Genomic DNA, 8,582 nt, shown 5'->3' with positions numbered 1-8,582 from the left:
CTTGCATAGGCTAAGAAGGTCTTGAAAAGCTTCAGTGGAAAACTGGAATTTCAGTTGAGCCCACAATAAGAATAATATACACTTCAAATTAGGAGTAGGAGAAGGAGCCACAGAGATTTACCTTTGTTTACCCACACTACTTAATTTAAAGTCTTTCATTGTTCATTAATTCATGAAAAAAGGTGAGTTCAATAGGATCTTCCCTCTCAGCAACAGGAAACCTCGCTAGAAAGATTCTAAGCTTCAAGGTCAAAAAGCCCAAATTCTGGGCTGAGAATTGATAATGAAACACTGAATCTCTGAGCCTTCGATTTCTCTGATGTGAGGAGAGTATCACTGTCTCAAAGAATCACAAAGGGGCAAGAGTAAGGTAAGGGTAGAGAGACGTATTGTCCTCCATAGGCAGTTTCCTTCTTCTGTGTAGCCATTTCCTCAGGCTCTCTGTCACACACCCACCCCAAGCTAGCGCTGACAGTCCTGATAGCTCCAAAGGAAGAACAGTGCCTTGTCCCTCCACCTGATTAAGAACATGCTAGACTGCTGAACAGAAATGAGCAATTAAAACTTATTTGCATTATGGTATTAAAATATACTAAATAGGCAAGGCAAGAGGAGGTAAATCCCTTAATTTCTTCCATAATCAAACCACTGAAGTGTCAGAAGGAAGAAACCACAGGCAGGAGTATTTGTTCCCAGGATCAAACTAGGCTACTGTGGAAATGAGCAGGATGTTGCTCAGCAGCCTCTCTCTGGGAAAAAAAAAAAAAAAAGTCAGTTGATCAGAGCAGACAGACTCAACAGAGAGGGAGAAGAGAGTTCTGAAAAGAAACTTGACTCCTCTCCTTCAGGATCATTTCCCCCTTGAGTCAATAAGCCACTCCCACTAATGTCTAAATGCTAAACCTAGATACAAGAAAAAATCAGAGAAAGCTCTAAAACACTCTGAGGACCTTCCAGAGCTACAACTGCTTCTGAGAGAATAATACTGCTTGGCACACAGTAATTGTTCCACAGCACTTTTTTGAATGAATGAATGAAGGAAGGAAGGAAGGCATTTGTGGTTTCTTCAGCATAGCCCATGCTCTGTAACACATGACTGCACTGCCACAGAGGACTGAACCATGGGTAAATGTCTCACCCAAAGGCAGATGCCTCTGGCAAGGTGTCCAGCATTCAGCACTCAAGAGTGAAGAAGACATTCAGTGGAAGGAACAGAAGGAGAAAAATAAAAGGAGAGACAGAGAAAGCACAGGCAATGGGACCCAAGAAGCCATGAGGGAGAGAAGACATCAGCAAGCAGAAGGTGCCTGATCTAATGAGTGAAGTGACTACATAGCAGCCTCCCCAGAGTAACTGGGACACCATAAGGGAATTAGCAGAGGGTGTTCAGACACCTGCTTCCCGAGGGATGCCCTGGCCACTCTAGATGCGTTTTGTCCTGGTGGCTTTCGTTATCCATGAGGCCCAATGGTGTAGTTATCACTGTAGCCAAACAACAAGGATTTGAGACTTACTTTCTCTTGATTCCTTAAAATAAACCTACATTAAATGAGATTCTCTGAAACTATGTCTGAAAACATGAAAAATTTAGGTAAGGGAAAAATAGTAACTAAAATCGTAGAGATGCCACAAGATTGAACTCTCCTGGGAATTTCCAAAACCCCATTAGTTAAAGTCTACATCAGAACTTCCTGGAGAATTTGATAAAGAAGGAGTCCAGGATTCTGCATTTTTTATCAAGCCCTCAGGTTGTCTGGTACTCAGTCCACTCGGGATTTCTCTTTCATATTATTTTTTGAAGTATGTCTCATGAGGTAAGGCATTTATCATTCTAACAATGTATGCATTCCTGTGTCAATATTCTTCTTAAAATTGTAATTTTTCTATATAAAAATAATGCATGCTTATTACAAAGATGTTGACAGAATTCAGACAAGCAAAAAAAAAAAAAAAAATTAAAAAGCATCTAGAAAGTCCTAGCCAGAGCAATCAATCAAGAGAAGAAAGTAAAAGGCATCCAAATTGGAAAAGAGGAAGTCAAATTATCTCTATTAATGTGATGACATAATCTTATACCTACAAAACACTAATGATCCTCTGAAAGATTCTTAGTCTTGATGAATGACTTCAGAGAAGCTTCAGGGTACAAAACCAACACACAAAAATGAGTAGCATTTCTTTATTTTATTTTATTTCATTTAGACAGAGTTTTACTTTGTCACCCAGGCTTGCGTGCAAGGGCATGATCTTGGCTCACTGCAACCTCCACCTCCTGGGTTCAAGCGATTCTCCTGCCTCAGCCTCCTGAGTAGCTGGGACTACAGGCAAGTGCCACCACGCACAGCTAATTTTTTGTATTTTTAGTACAGATAGGGTTTACCGTGTTAACCAGAATGGTCTCCATCTCCTGACCTCGTGATCCGCCCGCCTTAGCCTCCTAAAGTGCTGGGATTACAGGTGTGAGCCACTGTGCCCGGCCAAAAATCAGTAGCATTTCTACACATCAATGACCACCAAGACAAGAACCAAATCAATAATTCAGTCAGATTTGTGATAGCCACACACACACACACAAAAATACCCAGGAAAAATTTAACCAAGGAGGTAAAAGGTCTGTACAAGGAGAACTACAAAACACTGATGAAAGAAATCACAGATGACACAAACAAATGGAAAAACACCTTATGCTCATGATAGGAAGAATTAACATTGTTACTGAATCAACAACTGTGCTGTCCAGAGCGATATACAGATTCAGCGCAGTTCCTATCAAATTGCTAACGTCACATTTCACAGAATTAGAAAAAACAATCCTAAAATTCCTATAGAACCAAAAGAAATCCCAAATAGCCAAATCAATCCTAAGCAAAAAAAAAAAAAAAGCTAAAGGCATCACATTTTCTAACTTCAAATTATACTACAAGGTTTTAGTAACCAAAACAGCATGGTACTACTACAAAAACAGACACATAGGTCAATGAAACAGAACAGAGACCCCAGAAATAAAGCCACATAACCACAATCAACTGATATTTGGTTAAGTCAACAAAAATAAACAATGGGGAAAGGACACTCTATTCACTAAATGGTGCTGGAAAAATTGGCTAGCTATATGCAGAAGAATGAAACTGAACCCCTATCTTTCAACATATACAAAAATTAGCTCAAGATGGATTAAAGACTTAAATGTAAGACCTGAAACTATAAAAATCCTAGAAGAAAATGTAGGAGAAACTCTTTAGGACATTGGCCTAGGCAAGTAATTTATGACTAAGACCTCAAAAGCAAACGCAACAAAACCAAAAATAGACAAATTGGACTTAATTAAACTAAAAAGCTTCTGCATAGCAAAATAAGTAGTCAACGCAGTAAACAGACAACCTACAGAATGGGAGAAAATATTTCCACACTATGTCTCTAATGAATGACTAATATTCAGAATCTAGAAGGAACTCACACAACTCAATAAGAATAAAACAACTCCCCATTAAAAAGTAGGCAAAAGACATGAATAAACATTTCTCAAAAGTAGACATATAAGTAGCCAACAAACTAACAATCTTGCAATTAACACCACATTCAGACCACAATGAGATACCATCTGATATCAATCAGAATGGCCATTATTAAAAAGTTAAAAAACAACTGATATTGGCAAGGATATGGAGAAAAGGAAATACTTATACACTGTTGGTGGGGATGTAAATTAGTACAACTTCTGTCGATGTGGAAAACAGTATGGGGAGCTCTTAAAGAACTAAAAATAGCACAACAATTTGACCCAGTAACTCCAGTACTGGGAATCTACCCAAAGGAAAAGAAATAGTTTTATCAAAAAGACACATGTACTTGTATGCTTATTTCAGCACTGTTTGCAATAACAAAGTCGTGAAAGCAATCTAAGTGTCCATCAACAGATGATAGGATACAGAAAATGTGGTATATATACACCATGGACTACTATACAGCCATAAAAAGAATGAAATTATGTTTTGTTTTGTTTTGTTTTCAGCAACATGAAGGGTGCTGGAGGCCATTATTCTAAGTGAAATAACTCAGAAACAGGAAATTAAACACTCCATGTTCTCACTTATAAGTGGGAGCTAAACAATGGGTACACACAGACATGCAGAAGAAGATAACACTAGGGTTAACACTAGGGATCTCAGAATAAAGGAGACTGGTGGAGCGGGTGTGAGGGTTGAAAAATTACCTGTCCTGTATGATGTTCACTATTTGGGTGATGGGTATACTAGAAGCCCAAACCCCAACAATATACATATATATATATCCATGTAACAAACCTGTACATTTATCCCCTGAATCTATAAAAATAAAAAAAAAGATTTTTTAAAATTTAATCATCTGAAATATTATTATTATTTATTATTATTATTATTATTTTGAGATGGAGTCTCACTCTGTCACCCAGGCTGGAGTGCAGGGGCACGATCTCGGCTCACTGCAACCTCCGCCTGCCCTTTCAAGCAATTCTCCTGCTTCAGCCTCCCAAGCGGATGGGATTACAGGCACCCACCACCACGCCCAGCTCATTGTTGTATTTTTAGTAGAGACAGGGTTTCACCACATTGGCCAGTATGGCCTTGAATTCCTGACCTCAGGTGATCCACCGGCCTGGGCCTTCCAAAGTGCTGGGATTACAGGCGTGAACCACCGCCCCCGGCCTAAAATATTATTTAACAGTGATATAGTTAAATACTTTAAAGTGGCTTTTCCAATTCTTTCTTTAGTATGGGCATTATACATACTACTTTGCAACTGCTTTCCTCACTTTATACCTTGAACACTTCCACACATCACTAAGCATTTTGCTATACCATCTCTAGTAGTTGTATATCATTATAAAAACAATTGCTAAAAAGAATTGACTAGTTTAACTAATCCCCTATTGCCAAGGTTTTAAATTGTTTTCAGTTAGCTTTTGTCGTAGAAACACTCTGAAGAGCAACCTTGTATAAAATCTTGGTCCATGTACCAAATGGTTTCTTTAGTGTGGACCCCTTAAGTCGAATTGCTAGGGGAAAAAAATATGAAATTGTATGGTGTTTGAAATATATTATCAAATTGTCTTCTAGAAAGTTCAGAGCGATTTAAACTCTCAGCAGCAGTGTGAGAGAGTATCCATATCCTATGCCTTTGTCAATACTGGGTATTATGATTTGTAAATCCTGTTAAGGTTTCTTTCGTGGCCTTCTAACAGTAGTTCTCAACATTTGGCTTCTCATTAAAATCACATGGTGAGTTTTTGAAAAGTGCCAATGCCTGGGCCCCATCAATGACATAATTCAGAATCTCAGGAGTAGACCTAGACATTTACCTAAAAGAAACTATAAATTTAGAAGAAAACAGTCACACAAAATGTTCTCAATTGCAAAGTGAGATATTACCCTGAGTAGGCAGAATCTACACAATTGTTTGCAAGACTGTCTTGCCATAGTTCTAGCCCCTAGCTCTAGTATTTACATGTGCAAAGGAAACAACCATTTTCATAATGATTATCTGAAAATTTTCTTCAACCAAACATCACCAAATCAACTCTAGTCATCAGTTTAAAATGTGCCTTAAGCATCTAGTCTTCCCTCTCTCTCTTCCTTGTTCTTTGCTGCCCTTCCTTCAGATCTCAGCTCCACTATCACTTCCTCAAGAAACCTTTCCTGACCCCTTAACTACATCCCATCCCCGTTTCCTTTCTCTCACACACCAAATAACTTTCTTTGGGGACTCTTAACACAGTTGTACTTTCTTTCATTCAAGTTCTGAGATGGAAGTATGCATTGTGAGTCAGAATAGTTACGGAAGGTTCACGAACAATGAAATTTGATTTTGGAAGATATATAGAATTTGAATATGTAGAAAGGAGTGTGTAGGGGTATGCAAACCAGAGGTATTAACTGTTACAGATTTATGAACACATTTGAAAATATGCAGAAAGTTAAAAACTTTTCAGAATAATTCGAACATGTCCATACATTGAAATACTGAATGTAATTTCAAAGGGCTGAAAGTTTGAAACCTTTCAGAAAAATTCAAATATGTTAATACACTGAAATACTGCCATAATTTTGGAGAACTCATAGAACTCTGAGCATTCTCCTTGGTCCTTGGCCCGCATTCAGTTCTTTTGAGTCAGCGTGATCATTTTGTCTCTTCCAGCTAAACAACATGAGCGCAAGAACCTCCGAAAGTTAGTCACCACTATCCGAAGTAAATGGAAGAAATGCCAGACTTCCAACTCTTTCTGTGTCCAAATTAATGGACCCATATATGATTTGCCTTTGTCTTAGTAAGATGGGGTAGTTAAGAGGCAGAGGGAGGAAGGAAAAGGACAAGTGAATTACAGTGCCCAATTACATAGCTAACAGAGCAGCTATTCCTTGATCTATTTCATGCAGTTAATGCTGAGTACCTGTGGCAAGACAAGAAAAGTTAAAAAAATTCAGAAGGTAAAATTATCTCATTTTATTACTTTCTATCTCTATATTCACGGTTAAGTTTTTTAAAATTTAATGAGCACACAGCAAACTGGTATTCGTTCTGTTACGCCACTAACTCCTTTCAGGGCACCAGCACCTTAGGGTAGGAAATTCATCCTTTGCTATAATGCCCTCTGTTGTATCATTTTGCAGTGCTGCATTAGAAAACTAACACACCTTAGTTGACTTCATTGTGTCTAGAAAGCTTAATTACCGCTGCAGACATGATGGGCAGGCAGACCCATGAGCCTCAGATCCAGCCTCCACTAAGAGCACTCTCTGTCCCAGCTGTGCACCTTATCCCAGCTCCTGTATTCTGTCTTTTTCTAGCACCTGAAAAATAATTAGCATTTTACTAGAGAGTTCACCAGAATATAATTTACAAGGACAGAGCACTTTTTTGTTTAAATTATAAAGCCCCTTGACAAGGACTTTCTTTAAAAGTGCTAAACAGCATTAGTGATATTCATCAATTTCCACTAAGTTGTTGTATGCCAAAGTTAGTTTTACTATTTCATTTACATTCTACATTGTACATGGTTTTACTACTCCAAACTTTAAACCAAAAATAATCTCCCTTCAAAGGACAAAAGAGACCTTGGAGGAGGTTGTCAGTCAGTTTACAGCTTACCCTCCAGAAAAATTCCTAATGCACTTTTCCAGGCATGCTCCCAATGGGTAGATCCCTGCTCAGAGCCTGGCTAGTTCTTGGCAGTAGATCAACCTCCACTTGCTGCCCTCTCCCCCACTTTCCCTCATCCTCTGTTACTCACTCATTAGAGGTTTGTAAGGCAAAGTTATCAAGACAGCCTTCCGAGAATAAGCATAAGGAGGCTCACCAGCTATACAATCACAAGAGAATATTCCTGTGGCATTTATCCTTTCTGTGTGATTATACCACCTTATTGATTTTCCCACCTGTAACTGTGTAAAGCAAAAAAGACAGAACTTCACCTTCGGGACTTCTTTTTCCTTAAGAATTCTAGCACGTTTACTGGGTTTGAAATGAAAAGCCCCTACACCTGAATTTAATGTCAGGTAACTGACTTTTGCTCAATTTTATTGCCTAACATGTCTGGCTATTTCTGTTCCTAACTGTCCTTTCCATTAATCTTTAGTCCTTAGAAAATACCATCATCGAAAATTGTGCAGTATGGAGTAAATTTTGGAATGAAGAGGCTGATAAAGGGAAGTTCTACTGGATAGGAGGGAAAAAAAAAAAAAACAAGATGCAATAGACAGAACATGAGGTCTGCATAGAAGACATATAATAGTGCCTTGTAAACATTATAAATATTCACATTCAGGTATATCAACTGGGAGACAGAATAACAATAATCATAACTCTGACTTTGAGCAATTACTATGTCCCACATACCTTTTATGAGCATAATTTTATTGAATAGTTACCAAAAAACTAAGGATAATATCATTATTCCCAAGTTATAGAAGAAACAAAGGGCACAGAAAATTAATCAGTTTTCCCAAAGTTATTCAATTAGAAAACAGCTTCACTGGGATTCAAATCAAGGTCTTTCTTGCTCCAAAGCCTGTGCTTTAAATCACTATGCTAGCCTGCTTTTGAAGCCATATAGAAATCAATATTAATTTTAAAAGTCACACAGATATAGAGGCATTTGTGTCTATATTCTGCTTGTGTTTTTATATGCTATTTAACCTTCACAACTACAGTGAAGAATTCAGCAAGGCAAGTATCAATCTACCCACTTACAAATTTGGAAAACTGTATGCATTCATTAATTAATTCAATAAATATTTATAAAGCACATACTTTTTTGCCAAGAAATATTCTAAGATCCAATGGTACACAAGTTGGAAAAGAGCCCTGCTTTCTTGTAACTCACATTCTAATAGTCAAACAAACAATTAACAACACATGAAAAAATTAATAAGATTAATGAGCAATAAAACTGGGTAAAATGGTTACATGTGATGATTTGCCTAATTACATGGGATGTTGCAAAATGAACTCCTGTCTTCCCTTCACACTTCTCCATATCAGCTACTGGCACAAAAGCTTGGAATTCACCTCAATATCTCTCTTTTTCTCATGTTACCCAGTCAATT

Source organism: Theropithecus gelada, unplaced genomic scaffold (assembly GCF_003255815.1).
Source record: "Theropithecus gelada isolate Dixy unplaced genomic scaffold, Tgel_1.0 HiC_scaffold_15909, whole genome shotgun sequence".
Classification (NCBI taxonomy): domain Eukaryota; kingdom Metazoa; phylum Chordata; class Mammalia; order Primates; family Cercopithecidae; genus Theropithecus; species Theropithecus gelada.
The sequence above is the reverse complement of the archived record's forward strand: the minus strand, read 5'-3'. Positions refer to the sequence as shown.